This window comes from Ambystoma mexicanum, chromosome 11, assembly GCF_040938575.1.
Source record: "Ambystoma mexicanum isolate Mex_15411 chromosome 11, UKY_AmexF1_1, whole genome shotgun sequence".
Classification (NCBI taxonomy): domain Eukaryota; kingdom Metazoa; phylum Chordata; class Amphibia; order Caudata; family Ambystomatidae; genus Ambystoma; species Ambystoma mexicanum.
In genome coordinates, this window is record NC_090934.1 from 1451080809 (window position 1) to 1451099435 (window position 18627).

Here is an 18627-nt window from a genome sequence, read left to right on the forward strand (position 1 = left end):
TACTTACATGATTCCTTCTGCGACAGCTGCCCCGCCACTGCTGCCACTTCTGTCGCTCCGCCTTCCTTCTGGCCGCCATGGAAATGGAAGCGGGGTTCCGTTTTCCAGCTCCGTGGCGCTTACTTGAGTCCGTTTCCTGTATGAATCAACGGGACCCCACAAGATTTCCTATTTTTTCATACAAAAAACATTGCTGTGAGCCCCCCCCCCGCACCCCCAGGTTACCGGGCTGCTAATAGCAATAATACCCAATCCGGCGATTTTATCAGCATTTTTTCTGGACCGGGTTACTCATAATGACCCCCATAAACCCTGTTCTGAAAAATGTGGACGTGAGCCCACTTTTTTGTGAAATAGTTCCATGCTTGGGTAATGATGCATAGAATTATAGCCGGGTAGCTGTAAACTATGGAGATGTAATCCACTGAGGGGTTCTGAATGACATTCGGTAGAGCTGTCTGCGATGTGGATGGGAACACAGAGACGGAATGGGCCCCTAGTAACAAGGGGCCCATCTGTAATGTTATGTTATGTTATGTTATGTATGGCTCATGTGTGTCCCTTGTCCATCACCAGCACTGTCCCTTATGGACCAGCAATGTAGGGGACAAAGAAAGATGGTCTGAAGGGATGCCCAGAGCAGTGTCAGGGGGTTCAGATAAATTCTAGACCTTCCAGCCATCACCTGTAGTCAACCCGGATGGGACGGGTATGACCAGACGCGGGTCCTGTGCCTGCTGGGCCTAGAGACCCAAGCTTCTTCTCACTGATGACGCCCAGCAAGGCAGAAACATGTTTGGGGATGCTTGTGCCCTCGTGCAGAAGGTGTGTGACCAAGCAGCTCAGGCTGGACTGCCCTTTTGGGGTAGAACAACTCCTGATTTGCCTTTGGTCTTTTCCCTTCTGTAATGGCTTGGCAGGAGAAGAACGATGGTCTGGGGGGTTGCCCAGAGCTGTGCCAGAGGTTAGGATTCATCACCTCTTTTGTTTTGCGTGGGTGTAGAGTTGAGCTATGAGGGGACTACAAACAAGATTACAAAAAAAACTAAGGGCTCATTTCTAGTTTGGCAGCTGGTATTTTCTGTATAAATACCACCAAGCTCGTTTGCCATTTCAACCACCTATAATTGCGGTAAATCAGCCAGATTATGAGTGGCAGAGGGTGGCATGTATCCCCATTCATGAACTCCAGATGACTCTATTAGGGATTTTGGCCATTTACCGCCGACGGTAATTGCACTCACGGTAAATCATCAATTTTTTGGCAGTAAGGTTGAAGTCATCATTTGGAAGGGTCGTAAAAGTGAGGGTAATTCCGTTTCCGCCTTATTTTTACTGCCCTGTCAAGTCGTAATGGCGATCTCTGGAAGCCAAAGCACAACAGGTAGAAATGCCCGCTTTTTGCTTTCAAGTCTGAGGAAAAAATAGCAATGCGGTTTGTAAAAATCCGATGCTGGTCACAGGAAGTGGAGGGAGGAATTCTGGGTGAAGTGCAAGGGAAATAAAAAGTCATACTTTAAAAAGACAACCATCTATGGAGGTCTTGAACTTCGTGCTTCCTATTTTGGAGCTCTTTCTGTACTTAAAAAATCCAAGGCAGGCTTTACTGAACTGCTGGTCATATCGCACTTCCTGTTCTTTCCTTTGGGGAGCTCAGTTGTCATTTCTGTGTCACTTTCATTTTTGTATCGCCTGCTCTGTATTGTTTCTTTTCTTTCATCTGTCTAGAGGTGCAGACTCCTGACTGGATACATTACGATCAATGTGGCCTCTAGCGGTGCGGACTCCTGAACTGGATACATTACGTTTGATGCGGCCTCGAGAGGTGCGGAATCCTGGACTGGATACATTACGATCGATGTGGCCTCTAGCGGTGCGGACTCCTGAACTGGATACATTACGTTCGATGCGGCCTCTAGGGGTGCGGAATCCTGGACTGGATACATTACGATCGATGTGGCCTCTAGCGGTGCGGACTCCTGAACTGGATACATTACGTTCGATGCGGCCTCGAGAGGTGCGGAATCCTGGACTGGATACATTACGATCGATGTGGCCTCTAGCGGTGCGGACTCCTGAACTGGATACATTACGTTCGATGCGGCCTCTAGGGGTGCGGAATCCTGAACTGGATACATTACGATCGATGTGGCCTCTAGAGGTGCAGACTCCTGACTGGATACATTACAATTGATGTGGCCTCTAGAGGTGCGGCTCCTGAACTGGATACATTACGATCAATGTGGCCTCTAGAGGTCCGGACTCCTGAACTGGATACATTACGATCCATGTGGCCTCTAGAGGTGCGGACTCCTGAACTGGATACATTACGATCGATGTGGCCTCTAGAGGTGCGGACTCCTGAACTGGATACATTACGATCGATGTGGCCTCTAGAGGTGCGAACTCCTGAACTGGATACATTGCGATCAATGTGGCTTCTAGAGGTGCGGTCTCCTGAACTGGATACATTACGATCGATGTGGCCTCTAGAGGGGCGGACTCCTGAACTGGATACATTACGATCAATGTGGCCTCTAGAGGTGCGGACTCCTGAACTGGATACATTACGATCGATGTGGCCTCTAGAGGTGCGGACTCCTGAACTGGATACATTACGATCGATGTGGCCTCTAGAGGTGCGGACTCCTGAACTGGATACATTACGATCGATGTGGCCTCTGGAGGTGCGGACTCCTGAACTGGATACATTACGATCGATGTGGCCTCTAGAGGTGCGGACTCCTGACTGGATACATTACGATCGATGTGGCCTCTAGAGGTGCGGACTCCTGAACTGGATACATTACGATCGATGTGGTCTCTAGAAGTGCGGACTCCTGAACTGGATACATTACGATCGATGTGGCCTATAGAGGTGCGGACTCCTGAACTGGATACATTACGATCGATGTGGCGTCTAGAGGTGCGGAATCCTGAACTGGATACATTACGATCGATGTGGCCTCTAGAGGTGCGGACTCCTGAACTGGATACATTACGATCGATGTGGCCTATAGAGGTGCGGACTCCTGAACTGGATACATTACGATCGATGTGGCGTCTAGAAGTGCAGACTCCTGAACTGGATACATTACGATCGATGTGGCCTCTAGAGGTGCAGACTCCTGAACTGGATACATTACGATCGATGTGGCCTCTAGAGGTGCGGACTCCTGAACTGGATACATTACGATCGATGTGGCCTATAGAGGTGCGGACTCCTGAACTGGATACATTACGATCGATGTGGCGTCTAGAAGTGCGGACTCCTGAACTGGATACATTACGATCGATGTGGCCTCTAGAGATGCGGACTCCTGAACTGTATACCTTACGATTGATGGGGTCTCTGTAGCTGGAAAAGCTACTGTTCTTTTATTTTGATGTTTAAAGCGCAGATCTAGGTCGAGAGCAGCGGTGCGCTATACAGAGTTTGGGTAGCCAGCATTTGAACTGGCATCTTTTAACAGTAGCGCAGTACTATGAGGTCTGTGCATCCATTGGAATTAGTCCTTGTAATGATATGATGTGATAGTTTATTTATATAGCGCCTATACACAATGTGTTTCAAAGCGCTTCAAGGCAAGGGATGGAACAAGGGAAAATACAACAACATTCTTACAGGCCATGAACAGTGAGGATGTGAAATTAACTATCGTATTCGGCCTGACGACATTTCAGATAGTGCAAGAGCTAAGATATAAATAAGGAAGGGAGGGGGAGAGTGGGAAGGAAATGGAAACAGACAGGCGACTACCGTACTAGGCCTGACGACATTTCTGGTAGAGCCGGAGAAAACTAAAGGTGGGGCAGAGGGGTGCAGAAAGGGAGCGGAGGAACAAAACAAGCCACTATCGTACTAGGCCTGACAACATTTCAGATAGTGCTGGGAGGGGGGGGACAACTACAGGGAGGGGGGAGGAGAAAGACGAGGTTGCTATCATACTAGGTCCAGGGACAATTCTGATAGAGTAAGTGCATAGAAGAAAGTAAGGGGAGGAGGGGAGGAGATAGGAAAGACTTAAACTTTAAACTACTCTACATAAGGCCTGCAGAATTGTGCAGAATACTTCAGTGGCCTGCAGAATTGTGCAGAATACTTCAGTGGCCTGCAGAATTGGACACAGCACTATGAAAATGAGAGAATACTACCCTTGCCCCCCGCACGATTTCAACATTGATGGGTTGAGTGGTAACACTGCCACTTTGCTCTTCTAGTTGTATGTTCTCCTGAGTACCCCAGCTTACATTTGACTGGCCTCTTTGGGGTCTTCTAAAACAACACTCCAGACTGGTTTCATTTGGGTCCTAACCTCCCAACCTCTTCTGCGCTTAAGGATTCTTGCTCCAGGAATGCAGGACTTTGTTTCTGGCTGAACTGAAGCCAGCGGATAGCCGTACACCTTGCCTCAACGTTTCCTGATGACATGCGCGAAACATGCAGACAGTGGTACGTGATATATATATACCGGTAAAATAGCTCTGCGGATTGAGCGCTCGCTGCGGCGATCTGAGCGTGATCTGCAGGGCGAGGGTTCGAATCCTGACAAGGCCAACTCAGCCTTTCATCCTTCTGAGGTTGATAAATGAGTACCAATTTCAGTTAGGTGATATTGTATGTAAATATGTGCTCTGTAAAGCGCTTTGGATTAAGGCGCTATATAAATAACACATCATTATCATATAGTTATTTTGCAGACAGGGACTGCCAGACCTTCAAAGCCTTTTCTGGCCTGGCCATTCCCCAATGTACTCTATACCTGTAGATCCTACTTGGTCTTCAGCTGTGTGCACGCACCAATCACCTTCAAGTCTTGCTGCATCATCTATAAGGCAATCGCCCTCAAGTCACGCAACAATCACACAGAGAAACTCAGCATCTCTGGCAGACACCGCACCACCAGCAGCTCGGACACGTGCAGACTTGAAATCGGCCGCTGCAGAAATGAAAGGACCAGAAAACAGGCCTTCTATGCCTACGCGCCAAGACTATGGAACCTCCTCCCCGTCAGCATCAGACTCACCCCCACGCTCCTATGATTCAGAAAAGCACTCAAGACCCACCTCTTCAAGGAGTCTCTCTCCCTCAAGACCCAAGCCATCACATCGTCCCTCACGCCACCTGGCTTCGCTTGATGCCACCCGCATCGTCTCCTCCCTGCCACCCGGTACAGCTGTACACCTCCTCTGTACCCCTCTGTATCCTACCGCGCTGTATATCTGTTCTGTTGTTACCACTGAAAAATGCTTCATTATGCATCTGTACTGTATCTGTATTGTTATATACCTCTGTAAAGCGCTCTGTTGCTTCTCGGAGCTAGGTCCGCGCTCAGTAAATACCATAATAATAATAATAGATGTGCCATTCTGTGTGCAGGGTTATTTCATTTTTAAGTTGGAAGAAGATGCACGCCCTCGCCCGCGATCAGAGATGGGAGTTTCTAAGTGAGATGCTGCCAGCTAACCCTCGCACCATTATCCTCACTGCACTGGTGCCACCCAAGTCCACCCAATCTTGCCTCATCGCCATGCGACATACAATCACTTTAAAATGATCACACTCCCATGCATTCCCAGAAAGCCAAGCACCAAGACCAAACGTCCTTTCGCAACCCCTGATAGGCTAGTGACTCTGAAAGGCAAGAGGGTTGGAGTAGAGACGTGGGCACAGAACATCCAGAGACCACTAAGGAGAACAGTTTAAATGCCTATGACATTACAATATAGAAGTGTGAAAAGATAAGATCAAACAGATAATTCCTAGAAGTGCCCATCCTCTGCCCTCGAGGGTTCCAGCCCTAACACATCACTGTTGCCATCTCACTAATGCCCCAGCAGGCATCAAGAACTCCCAGGCACACTGGTCCAGGCCCCTGTGTACTGACTAAGCTTCCCCTGGACCCTGAGTAGAATGCATGGAATGTTGGAGTGAGTGACAGAGAATGCAGCCCGAGAGACAACACTGCTCCCAGAGGAGCCAAAGTTTGAGGTCAACACACTTTTAGCCAGGGCTCAAGTCCTAAAGAAAAAAGTGGGGGGGGGGGGGACTCTGGCGAGCATTAGGAAGTGACGTCACGAGGACTCAACGTGAAATATGCAAATTTCAGTGAATATGCAAATTTCACCCAGGCTTGTCTTCAGGATTGGAAAAAAACACACCACATAAAATAATTTAACAAGGGACCAGATTTTCATGTTACCTTTCTGCTTAAGGATAAAATGCACGGAACCTGTAACCGAACATGGACCTATAGAAAGATGTAAATTAGAGACATTTTGCAGCTTTGCTTTCAATGGTTTCCATGGTTTTGCAGATCAGTCTCTCGTTTCCGAGTCGCGAGACCAGGGTTCGAAACTTTGCTATTTATTTAATTAACTTCTTAATCACACAGGGGGGACGGCATCCGCCCGCTCAAAAAAAGTGTGCGGACGCTGTCCACCCACGCAGTCCCGCGACTTGAGCCCTGTTTTTTAGCGTGCTTCTGGTTCCACCCTGCCTTCCTTTCAGTAACCTGAACATTCGAGGCCAAACGAAGGCTTAGCCGGGAAGTTCATCTCCCTTTTCCCATGCATTATTTCAACACACTCACTGTAACCTGCCTACGGCATACGCCAGACGCTAAGCAGTGGTCTGCAACCTGTGGCGCTCAGTGGCGTATTGAGCCAGGGGGACGGCACAGGGGCAAGTTGCCCAACCCCCCTCCCCCCACATCCTCCATGGCTCTTTTAAGAGCCAGACCAGGACATTTGTCTGTGGGACACTTCTCCCGTTTTAGCAGCTCAATGAGGGTGGCCAACGGGAAAGGTGGAAGGACAATGTGTGCCGAGCAATTCCTGCTCAGCGCGCTCATTGTCCTGGCAGCAGGACACCTTACCCTTTCCAAACGGGAGAGGGTAATGTTGCCAGGAGATGTCCCAAGGAGCTCCGGGCAGCAGATGGTCCTCACGTTGCTCTGAGGCAACAGAGCATTTCAATGTGAGCCATTAGGCGCTGATGGGAGGGGTAAGGAGGGGGGACTATTAGCTGGGACTTTTCTCCCTTTAGAAATGGGAGGGAGTGATCAGAAATGAGAAGTGTGCTTAATGCCGCATGCTTTATGAAATAATGACTTAGGCCCTGACTCATGGAATTATTTGTGTGTAAAACGGGAATTTGCGTGCCATTCTGCATGCAAATCCCTGTTTGACAAAAAGGGGATTTGCGGGCAGAATGGTGTACAAATCACCGGTTTACACTCAAATAATTCCATGAATCAGGGGCTATGGCTTTAAAACCCAAGGGGGATTTGTTAGGCTTGCATTAATCTGCATGAAGCTATTGTGACTTTGCATGCAGGATGGGGAGAATAAAACTAAAGACGTCCTCTTATTGCTCAACATATTTCTATGACAATGTATATAGTGTATAGTGAGCTTATTGTGAAAGGATAGTTTATTATGTAAAGTGGTTTGATTCCAAGACATTGCAATATATAGAGTATTATTTAAGTACATGAAATGCAAAGCAAAACCTTAATGAATATCGATATCAACTAAACCTGTGAAGATGCACTCAGTTGCTTAAATTGTCCACATCCCGGATTCAACATTTAACCAAAGTGTGTGATCCTGGACAAATTATTTAATCACACTGTGTTTTATCTGCAGCTCTGTAAGTGATTTTGATTCACTGCGTAGCTTACTTTAATATATCAGGCTATTATAAAAAAAAGACTAATGACTATAGAGTTGCTCCATATATAATAATAGTGCAATTTAGGTATTTTGCACCATAACGTTATTTGCCACTTGTTTTACTTATGGCAACTTATTCTAAAGTCACTTCCATGGGGCCTCCAAGTAGCAGTGACTGATGATGCTCCTTGTGATGTCCTTTACTGTGAAGTCACTTCTGTTGGTGTAATCCACATGCAAATTAGGAGGTTTGCATGCATTCTCCCCCAGAGGGCATGGACAGAGCTCTAATAGATGGGTTCCCTGTATCTGAAATGGCTCTGCAGTTTTCTTTTTTTTGTTATGTGCTAAAATACCATCTGCCACTAATGTTATGAAAATAGTAGATTGGGGCATGGGTGGGCGTGAATGAGACTGCATTGGGGGGCACTGCATTTGGGGGGAAAGTAGCAGGACTTTTTCTCGTGGCTCGTCCCCCTCCCACTCCTCTGGCAATGCTGGATACTCTCCTAGTGGCCCTCCAGTTATGTTGGACTGTGACTCCCATGATCCCTCACCATTGACTGTAGTGGCCAGTGTGGATGGGAGTTGCAGTCCCAAACATCTGCAGAGCCAGATGTTGCAGACCGTTGACTTAAATAAGACCGGTCTGTGGGATATGGGTGAGCTGCTATCTGTCATTTATTTGTATTTATTTTATTTATTTATAAAGCTCTCAAAGCCCAAGGGCAACTAGGCGCTAGTGCAAACTTAGAGGATGGTTGCAGCATTGTCATTGCGTAGTTACAATGTACACATTACACAGTAATATTAGCCTCATAATTAAGCATTGCAGATTATACATTTATAAACATAGGTAAGGCCGTTATTAACATCATATTTAAGCATAACGGAATATACATTTATATACACGGGTAAAGCCGTCATTGATCCTGATCTAAGAGGCTACTGGGGAGGAGCTGTCCTAAAGAGAAGGGGTTTTTAGATTTTTTCTGAATGACCAGATGGAGATGTCGTTTCTAAGATGGGTAGGGATGGCATGTCACAGTTTAGGTGCTATTGTAGGGAAGCTTGAGCCTCCAGCTTTTTGTCTTCTGAATTTAGGGGTGATGTGCAGATTGGTGTACCGAGAGCGAATAGGTATAGGGGTGCCTTGTTAGCCAGGCATGTGTGAGTACGCGTGAGGATTTTGAAATTGATTCTGTCGTGGACAGGGAGCCAATGGATCTTTCTTCTGAAGGAAGGGATATGTTCATGGCTGGGAATGTTTAGTGTGCCTCTAATGGCGTTGTTTTGCACAACCTGTAGTTTTTTAATCTTTCTTGAGCGAGTACCTGCAAATAGGGAGTTTGCAGTAGTCGATACTAGATAAGATCAAGGCTCTAGCCAGAGTGGTAGTATTGTCTGAAGAAAGGAACGGTCTACTAGCTCTTATAGGTTTGGTAGTGTAGGCTGCCGAGGAGACAACAGCGTTAACCTGTCTATTTAGAGTGAGGGAGGAATGGATGTATACACCCAGTGTTTTTATTTCGTTGGCTACTGTAATAGTTTTGCCATCGATGTTGAATGATTTGTAAGCCTGGGGAAGGTTACTGAGTTTGCTTTTGTTTCCAATGAGGATTAACTCTGTTTTATCGTCGTTAAGGCATGGTTTGTATAGCGCCATCCAGGCCTGGGTGGCTTGGTAGATCTTGTTTAGGTTTTTCGAATCGATGTCATGACAACCGGTGATAGGTGAAAGTATTTGCGTATCGTCCGCGTAGTTTGTATACATGATACCCATATTGTCAAGTTTGTCAAATAGGAGCTTGGTGAAGGTGTTGTAAAGTGTGGGTTACACGAGGAGCCTTGTGTTACGCCACAGGTTACAGGGACCGGGGGGGCTGATGATTTGTCTGAAAAGACCCTTATGGTCCGGTTTGTAAGGAATGATTTGATCCATTTGATGGAGTCTAGTGAGAATTGGGAGGCGGTCTGAAGGTGTTTACAAAGGATGTCATGATTGACCAGGTCGAAGGCTGCAGAGAGCTCTAAGAGGAGGAGGATACACAGTTCCCCTTTGTCTTTGTATTGATCCATTTGTGTTTACAGATCAAGTAGGGCGGTCTCTGTGCATGCCCTGGTCTGAAGCCAGATTGTCTTAGGCCAAGGAGGTTGTTGTCTTCCAAATGTTTTTGGATCTGCAGGTAGGCTGCACAGTCGAGAATTTTTAATAGAACTGGTACTGTGATGATGGGGCGGAAATTGGTAGGGAAATTAGGGTCTAGTGTTGGTTTTTTAAGTAGGGGTAGGACCTAGGCAGTTTTTAGGTCACTCGGTGCTGTATTAGAGGTGAATGAGCTGTTGATGAGGCTGGTGATAAAAGGTGCAAATTCTGTTGCACATTCTTTTACCAGAGTTGCTGGGCAAATGTCGCCTGTGCATTTGGACGGTTTTAAGCTTTTGATGATATTGACGGTATCATAGATGGAGAATGGCGAGAATGAGAATTTGTTTGTCTACCTCAGGGGCGCTGGTAGTGTCTGAGTTTGGTTGAGGCACAATTTAAATCTTTTTTTGTTCTATTTGGCGCTAAAGTAGGGATATTTTGTCTGCTACGGCATTTTGAATATGTGATGGGGATTCTAGTTCACGGAGAATGGTGAATAATTCTCTTGTGTTGGGTTCAGCATTGGCTATTCTCTGGTTGTAGATTTCACTTTTGGCTGAGAGGACTTCTTTTTTTATAATCATTAGCTATTGCCTGAAAAAGGCTCTAATTTGCTGTAGTTGGCGGTTTGTGCCACTTGTTTTCAGCAGATCTTTTTGAAGCCCACATTGTTCTAAGTTCTGGGGTGAACCAAGGGTTGATATGTGCTATTCGTTTTTTTACTTTTTATTTTTAGAGGTGCGACTTTTTCTATGATTTCTGCCATGACTTCCGTTGTATTGACAAATCAGTATTGATGGGTCATTGAGTGGGAGCAGAGAATCTAGGAAGGGAGCTAGGCGAGGTAACATGTTGTCTTTGTTCGTATTCTTGAAACTTCTAGAGGAAGCTGGGAGTGCTGGTGGCGGATGGTTCTGATTTTTGGAAGCGATAGTGGAGGTGAAGATTGTGGTGTTGTGGTCCGACCAAGGCGTAGGGGTGTTAGATTGTATGATGTTAGTACAGTTATTGTCTGCTAGCCAATCTAAGGAGCGACCTTTTTCATGTGTGGGGGCAGTGATCCTTTGCGTGAACCCTTGGACTTCCATGGTTTTAGCTAGGAAGTCCGCATGGCAGTCAGAGGGGTCGTTCGAAGCAAGATTGAAATCGCCCATGATAATTACTTTAGAGTGTGGCTTCGTGTTTTGTGTGAGGAGGGTCGCAATTTCGTCTTCAAAGGTGGAGGTGGCACCAGGGGGTCAGTAGATGGCGTGAAGGGTAAGTGTACAGGAGGGTGGCAGGGATATTTTTAAGGTGATGACTTCACCTGTGCTGAATCAGATGACGGTGGAGAGCCTTATATTCAGGGCTTCCTTGGCTAGTACTGTTACTCCGCCTCCTCTTGATGGAACTCTACCCTTTCTATAGATGATGTACCCCCATGCCTTGTGAGGCTACCGAGTCAGGGAAATATAGAAATATAGTAATCTAGACTGCCACACTGGACCTAAAGAGACAGTCCAGAGTGGGAGGAGGTCACGCCAAACCAAGCGCCAAGGAATGACAGGGAAAATTAAACGGGAGACACCTTCGGGGTTAAGAAAATAGACAATACATTGAACAAAAAGGTCTAACCTGTAGAACCTTTTTTCATCGAAGCCAGAAGCCAGCGCCTTCCTGTGCTGAGAAGTCAAGGGTTATCAATCCAGGATCCCTGGCAGAGGTCAGAGGTCCTCCAGAGCACTATCATGTGTAGAAGAAAAAGCCTCCTGGCTGCAGCCAATCAGAAGGGCAGAGCTGGCCGAGGGACTTCTCCTCTGGGGCCGTGCGCCCCCTTGGCCCTCAGGATCCCCGGCCTTCCCTTCTGCCTTCCTTCCCCCGTAGCGAGTGCCTGGAAGTCACAGCGTCCCTGCAGCCGCGCTGCTCACGGCTGAAGTGCTGCTCCTGCCTAATGAGAAGTGCTCTAGTCCTGTAAGGAAGTGCCCGCGCACACCGGTGCTGAGAATTGCACGTGTCGTGGTCCTAGAGAGACGTGCACAGTATCCAAGTGTTGCAACAGCAAGCGCCGCTGCTGTCCAACGGAACGTGTAGCCGGAACCGGTGAAGCACAGGTGCTGTCTCTTTTAGTGCAGTTACAAGAACGTGCGGGCCCTGTCACAGGAGTGCAGTTTAGATGTGTGGACTTGTCCCATGAATGGTGTTGCAATCCTACAGGGAGGCGCTGGGCCTATCCAACGGAAAGTATTGTAGCTAAGTGCTGGTCCGGTCCCATAAAAGGCACTGCAGAAAAGTGCTGGTATTGTCCTGTTCAAAAGAATCGCTTCCAGTTGGAAAATGCTTTAAATGAAATGTCCCATTCAAATGTTGCCCCCCCTGCTGGTAAGTGATGTTAGTGTGGCATCCAGCGCTGCGCTCATTGAAGTCTGGCAGAGAAGCACTGTACCAGTCCCATCATTAGAGGCGTCCCCCCCTGCTGGGAAGTGCTGTCAGTCTCGCATCCAGCACTGCGCTCATTGAAACCTGGCAGAGAAGCGCTACACCAGTCCCATCATTAGAGGCATTCCCCCTTGCTGGGAAGTGCTGTCAGTCTCGCATCAAGCTCTGGCTCATTGAAGCCTGGCAGAGAAACGCTGCTACAAGTCTCCCATCATTAGAGACGTTGCCCCCTGCTGGGAAGCGCTGTCAGTCTGCATGAAGCTCTGCGCTCATTGAAGCCTGGCAGAGAAGCGCTACACCAGTCCCATCATTAGAGGCGTTCCCCCTTGCTGGGAAGTGCTGTCAGTCTTGCATCAAGCTCTACGCTCATTGAAGCCTGGCAGAGAAGCGCTGCTACAAGTCTCCCATCATTAGAGGCGTTCCCCCCTGCTGGGAAGTGCTGTCAGTCTCGCATCCAGCACTGCGCTCATTGAAGCCTGGCAGAGAAGTGCCCCCTGCTGGGAAATGCTGTCAGTCTCGCATCCAGCACTGCGCTCCTTGAAGTCTGGCAGAGAAGCGCTGCTCCAGTCCCATTGGGTGGTGCAGCCCTGCTGAGGGTCCCGCGGAGAGCTTCCCGGGGCTGCAGATGTGCTCTGCCTCCCAGACCCTGGCGGCTGTGCCGGCTTGCAGCTCAGCCCTGCTGCCTCCCCTCCTCTCCTTTCCCGCCCACCCCCTCATCCCTCCCTCCTTCGACTTTTTGTTCGTTTTACTCTGCAGACTTCAAGGTTAGTGGAATAGTTCCTTTGAAGGGGCCCGGCGTCTAAGGCCCCCGAGGAACATGGGCCCGGGCTTCCAGGTGCTGGCGGCACTATGGTAGTGTGTGTGGGGGCGGGGGCGGGGGAGGCTTTCCCTGGGCACTCCACCAAGGGGCCGATTCATGGAATGTTTTGCACAGTGCAAAGTGACTTTGCACTCCTGAAAAGTGACTTTGCAGTGCCGACACAAACGCTCGTTCATGGAACTGTGCAAAGTGTATTTTTGCAGTGCAAAGTCCTTTGTGCAGTATAATGGGACTTTGCACTGATTTCCCACTGCAAAAATGCACTTTGTACAGTTCCATGAATCAGGGTTTGTGTTGACAGCGCAAAGTCACTTTTCAGCAGTGCAATAACATTCCATGAATCGGGCCCTAAATCACATTGTTGCCAGTATTAGCCATTCCAATCTGTAGGGGCTTATCCAGTCCTGTTTTTTTCTTTGCATTCTAGGACTTGTACTCCGAGTTTTAGAATGGGAAAAGCAGAACTACATGTCTCAGAATGCGAAGAAAAAAACAGGACTGGATAAGCCCCTACAGATTGGAATGGATCATGTTGGCAACTAAAGACCACCCCTTGGATCTGCAAGTGTATTGCCCACGGGGTCTGCTTCTCCAACTCTGGGGTGCGGTGCCGCCACCTGTGCGAATGGCCCATCCCTGAGGGATTGCGCTGAGGCGTGGGGAGTTCCCTGTTTGGGGAGGAGGGCTTTCCTCGTGCCCGCTCTCCCTGAGCCCCCACCATTCCCGTATTGAGTCATACTCTGCCCCCCTGCCCCCCTCCCCAACCACGCGCATGGAAATGGGCTCCCCCGCTCAGCCAGCGTAGGAGACAGCCTTCCTTGTAAGGTAAAGACGCTCAACGTGAAATATTTATTTTTTATAGCGCTAAATGACAACTAATGCTGTCACTGCGCTGTACAGCGAAGATCCGCGTAACTGAGAGGGGATTGCTTTTCTAAGGCATAAAGCTAACTCTCGTTTAGGTCCTTACTCCCAAGCGCACGAAAAACTCCAGGGTTTACCCCATGGTAGCTTCACACCGACACGGCTTCTCTCTGCAAGACCCCCTTTAACTCACTGTCATCAAATTACTCAAATTAATTCTCTCTCTAGCACACCGAGCACTAGAGCGCTTCAAGTGCCCGCCCAGGGGTCGTGCTAGGTCTGGCGCCTGAGCTTCTATCCGTGGCTGTAACCAAAGGACCCGGGCTATAGCCCCCCCAGACTCCCACTAGCAATGCCTCTGCCCTGCCCCCAACAAATATTGCCCCCCTATGGCACACCAACCTGTTTCAAAGCACTACAAGGGATCCTCAGAGCCTCACAGAGCTACAAGCAGTGGTGTAAGTTGAAAGAAAGGAACTAGTGGTGCTCAGGCTGCATCCAAAAAGCAGGGAGTGGGATGGCGGGCGGATCAAGGGAGTGGTAGGGGAAGGGTGTTGGGTCAAGGGAGTGGTGGGGGAGGGGCAAGGCAGGACTGGATGGAATTTGACCTTTGGTTTGCAATCTACAATGGCTCTTGCTGCTTTTTGGCTAGACCAGACATTTCTTGGACTAAATAAAAAAATCGAATGGGACTAGATTCAACCGACAAATAGCAAAACAATATATTCTCAAAGGGACATCTTTGATCCAACTCGATAGTTTGGCAAAGGTAGTCCGTTTAATGACAAGTACATAAAACGGGGAGTTCATGAATATCAGCTATCGCTCGATCTTCTTTCTCGCTTCAACTCCAATTAATTTCAGAAAAAACATAGTATTTACAACAAAAACTCGTCATCATTGACGTTTAACATTTTAACATGCAACTCTATTGGTTCTAGGAAGGTAACTTTAATATAGGCACTATATATGTATATGGTAACGGGGAGAGGGGATTGGACAAACAATGTCAGGTGGGGCATCTGAACCCTTCCTTCAAAATGGCTACTGTAAACGTCACTAAAAGTACAACGTCCCATTGGTTCTACTAACTATAGGACCCTAGATTACTTGGTCCACTTATGATTGGGTTGGCAACAACCCCACTCATACTTTTCCACTAGCTTAGCAGCGTGCAGAATAGCCGGCCAGCTGCAGGGGGCTCGTCTGCACCCCCAGCCTCCCTCCAATTATTGCTACAATCACTCGTCACCTCAATGGTCATGTGTCAATTATTTCTTTGTAGTTGGCCTCAAGTCTGCTTCTTGGTCTGGAAAAGTTAAGACATCTGTGCATGGCACAAGGCCATGTGTAGGTGTGAAAGTTTCATCCCTTCTCACTCGTCTGGTCACGTGATTCGGACACCATGAAATCGCCTTATTCTTCATGCAATTTGTTTATTTGATTTAATTCTCCCTGTCGTCTGCCATCGGTGGCTTATCTTGACCTTTCTGCACAGGATACTCTGTTCTTCTTCTGATTAGTTGTATCCACTGTTGGTCTATTTCAGCCAATCCAACCTTGGCTTCTTGGCATGATTACCTTCGCCTGAGTTTCTCTCTGTCTTTAATTCTCGATTTGTTTGCTGCAAGGCTCTCCTCTTGAGACCTCTAGTAACCTTGGTCGATTCTGCTCTTGTGCATAGTGGAAGTATACTTATATAAAGTGCTTCTTTTGAGGTAGATATGTATAGGTGGCGCTTGCTGCAATCTATTTTACTACTAAGCACAAGCAAGCCCCACGATTCCTTGCTTCTTCCGGTTTCTTGCATATGTACACGTTTAAACGAACTGAATATCTTCATCGCGCATATGGCATAATTTCTGACATTTTGACATCAATTATTTCACTTTAGGCTCAGGATGTCACTCATCCATGGTGTTTCGTCTCTTTTCATCATTCACTTACTTGTCGTCAAATCTTCTATATGTGATTCAGTTTGGGTTCTTATGACGTCACTATTCATCTTCCTTCAGTATCTTTTTAGCTTCTTCCGGTATTGTATTCTGACAATCGTCATTCTGTCTCACGTGTCAATATGGTTTTCTCAATGGGTACCTTACTGTCCAGGTTTTCTTAGGTGTCTGTACTTCAGTAGGTGCTGTTCTTCTGACAGGTACTGGACAGAGCCCCACAGCGGCTCTCTGCTGGTTCATTTGCTCATCATACGTCACATATTTCGGCGTGAACGTTCGTGGTACTTCAAAATGGGTGGTTGGAGTGTGAATCCAGCTTGGCACCTCCTCTACACTGCTTTAAAGTTCATTTCAAATTATTACTGTATACTTTTCCCTTAATAAATACTTTTATGTAAAATAATGTCAATTGAGTACAAGAGAAATGCGGGCAGGCCCTTTTCCCCACCTTAAACCCAATGCTCTTAAAACGAGCACACAGTAATCGTCTGGCTGCTGTCTCTTCAACTGAAAACAAGTATTAGCAAAGACAACAGGTAAAATGGGCTTGGTTCTAGCTATTCGCGCATGCCTTAGTAATAAATATGATTTATAATAATCATATGAATTTGGCAACAATAAAGCTTGTCAGAAAAAGTTCAGCCAACACGTGTTTCGACACTGGCGCGTTGTCAGGGCTAATATTGACACAGTATTCAAGTGACATCAAATAAAAGGATATTTTGACAAATGACATTTGCGTGGATAGAAATGAGTGATACATACCAAATCATGAACCAACAATATCACTACAATAAGCATGACAGGCAAGGGAGAAAGCACCCTGCACCCCTAGCATTTATTGTGTGAATACACGTGGAGGTTATGCCCGTTTAGCTCTACAGACAGCAATAGTCACTAACTTTCATTCCAGTGTCGGAATGACAATGGCCAACTAATTTGAGGTGCTTGCATGCATTCGAATTTTAATCTATCTAGGGTCTGTATGACCTGCGGCACACATAATCTTTTGCAACCTTTTAAGGGAATACTCGCAAGCGTTACCTGCCTTTGCTAATACAATAGCCCTCAATATAATGGTTTGGGTCTATTTGACCTAAAACATTTAACCTAATCACATTTGATCACATTTATTTGACCTTTTTTCAGTTTAAAATGCAGGGGTGACCCCCGACAACCCCCTACCCCACTTCCCCTCAACCTAATCTATACCCTTACCCACCCCATATATATATTAAACTAAATATGACCAAAAAAAGGTTAAAAAAATGCGACCAAATGTTTTAGGTCAAATGTTTTTAGGTTGATTATGCTAATACCAATATAACTATACATGGCCGTCTGCTTTAACACCTGTGATCTAAGGACATCCCTGCGTTTGCAGGAACTTATTACAGAACCAAAACCATCACAGTGATTCTAACAGCTACTTTGCAGAACTACAGCTAAACCAGAGGTAAGATTACCTCAATATACAATTTTCTTGCTGTGTACCACTCCAAACTCACCCCCTAACCAGGCCAGTCTGCCAATTCCCACAGCGCTTTCCTCTAACAACAAATCCTTTTGTTTTCAACTCATTTCATGACCATCAGGGTAAGTGCTAAGCGGGTTCTCACACTCACACTATTTTGGCATACATTTCTTTTTGCATAGACTTGCATAATAGCCTGGCACTTAAGGGGTTAAGGGTCGGCCATCTCTTGGTTGGTCCATGATTTGATTCACAGGTCGGGCTAACCAGTTACCAGTGGTACGTTTGAGCCTTTTAGTCTTTTATTCCGATACCTCATTTTGGGCACTCCTCTCCCCACTTCTTCTTGAATTAATTATGCCCAATACGCCAGTCTCAAGCTTTCTCCTACCCACTGCTAATGGCACTTATCACGTCCGGCACCAGGGTTCCACCTCTCACCCATTTGTGAATGATTGCTGATCACCATCGACACCTGCCCAAATGAGTCAATGCACACTTTATGTATTCAAGATAATGTCAAATGGCAAATGTGGGCGGGTGTTTGAAATTCGAACTTTTATATCCAATTTATGTTTTTCCCAATGTCTCTGTCTGCTGCCCTTTCCCTCACCATCCACAACTTTGATTTGGTATGTATCGTTAATTTCTATCTACGCAAATGTAATTTCTCAACATTTTGGTTTATTTGATTTAACTTGAACGCTGTGTTAATATCAGCCTTGACAAAGGGCCAGTGTCGAAACACGTGTCGGCGGAACCTTTTCTGACAAGCGTACACCAATAAATGAAGCTTATTGTTACAAAATTCATATGATTATTGAAAATCATAATTATTACTAAGGCCTGAGCGAATAACTAGAACCAACCACATTTCATCTAGTTTCTGTCTGAGGTTGAGAGTAGAATTTCAGGGTTCCAGGGCCGCAGCACACCCAGGTATCTTCTGGACGAGAGCGCACTACAAGCCGGTTGACTCACAATACTTTTTCCTTAGCAAAGACAACCGTTTTGGCTTTTGTGTAGACGTGTGATAGGATTCGCCAGGCACTGCCATAGTGGAATTACCCGGCCATAAGATGGCAACAGCCGGAAATTGTTGCAATTATATGGGAATATGACACGAGTGCCTGGAATATGCCTATCCATTACCATCACAAGCCAAAACTGTTGACTTTGGCAATGCTTGTTTAAACAGGACCTCAGTGCAACAAACAGATTCCAATCAAATGGTTGAAGGCACACTTGGCGAGTTGGAGTCTCCTTAGAAATA

General features: G+C 46.8%; 1 protein-coding gene across 1 annotated transcript in view; it reads right to left on the reverse strand.

The window, feature by feature from the left end:
* The window catches only part of RASL12 (RAS like family 12), a 144822-nt gene extending 131940 nt beyond the window's left edge, over positions 1–12882 (reverse strand). Inside the window, exon 1 of the mRNA XM_069625090.1 lies at positions 11441–12882. The gene's annotated coding sequence lies outside the window, so the exon portion shown is untranslated. The remainder of the gene's footprint in view (positions 1–11440) is intronic.
* Between the last annotated feature and the right edge of the window lie 5745 nt (positions 12883–18627).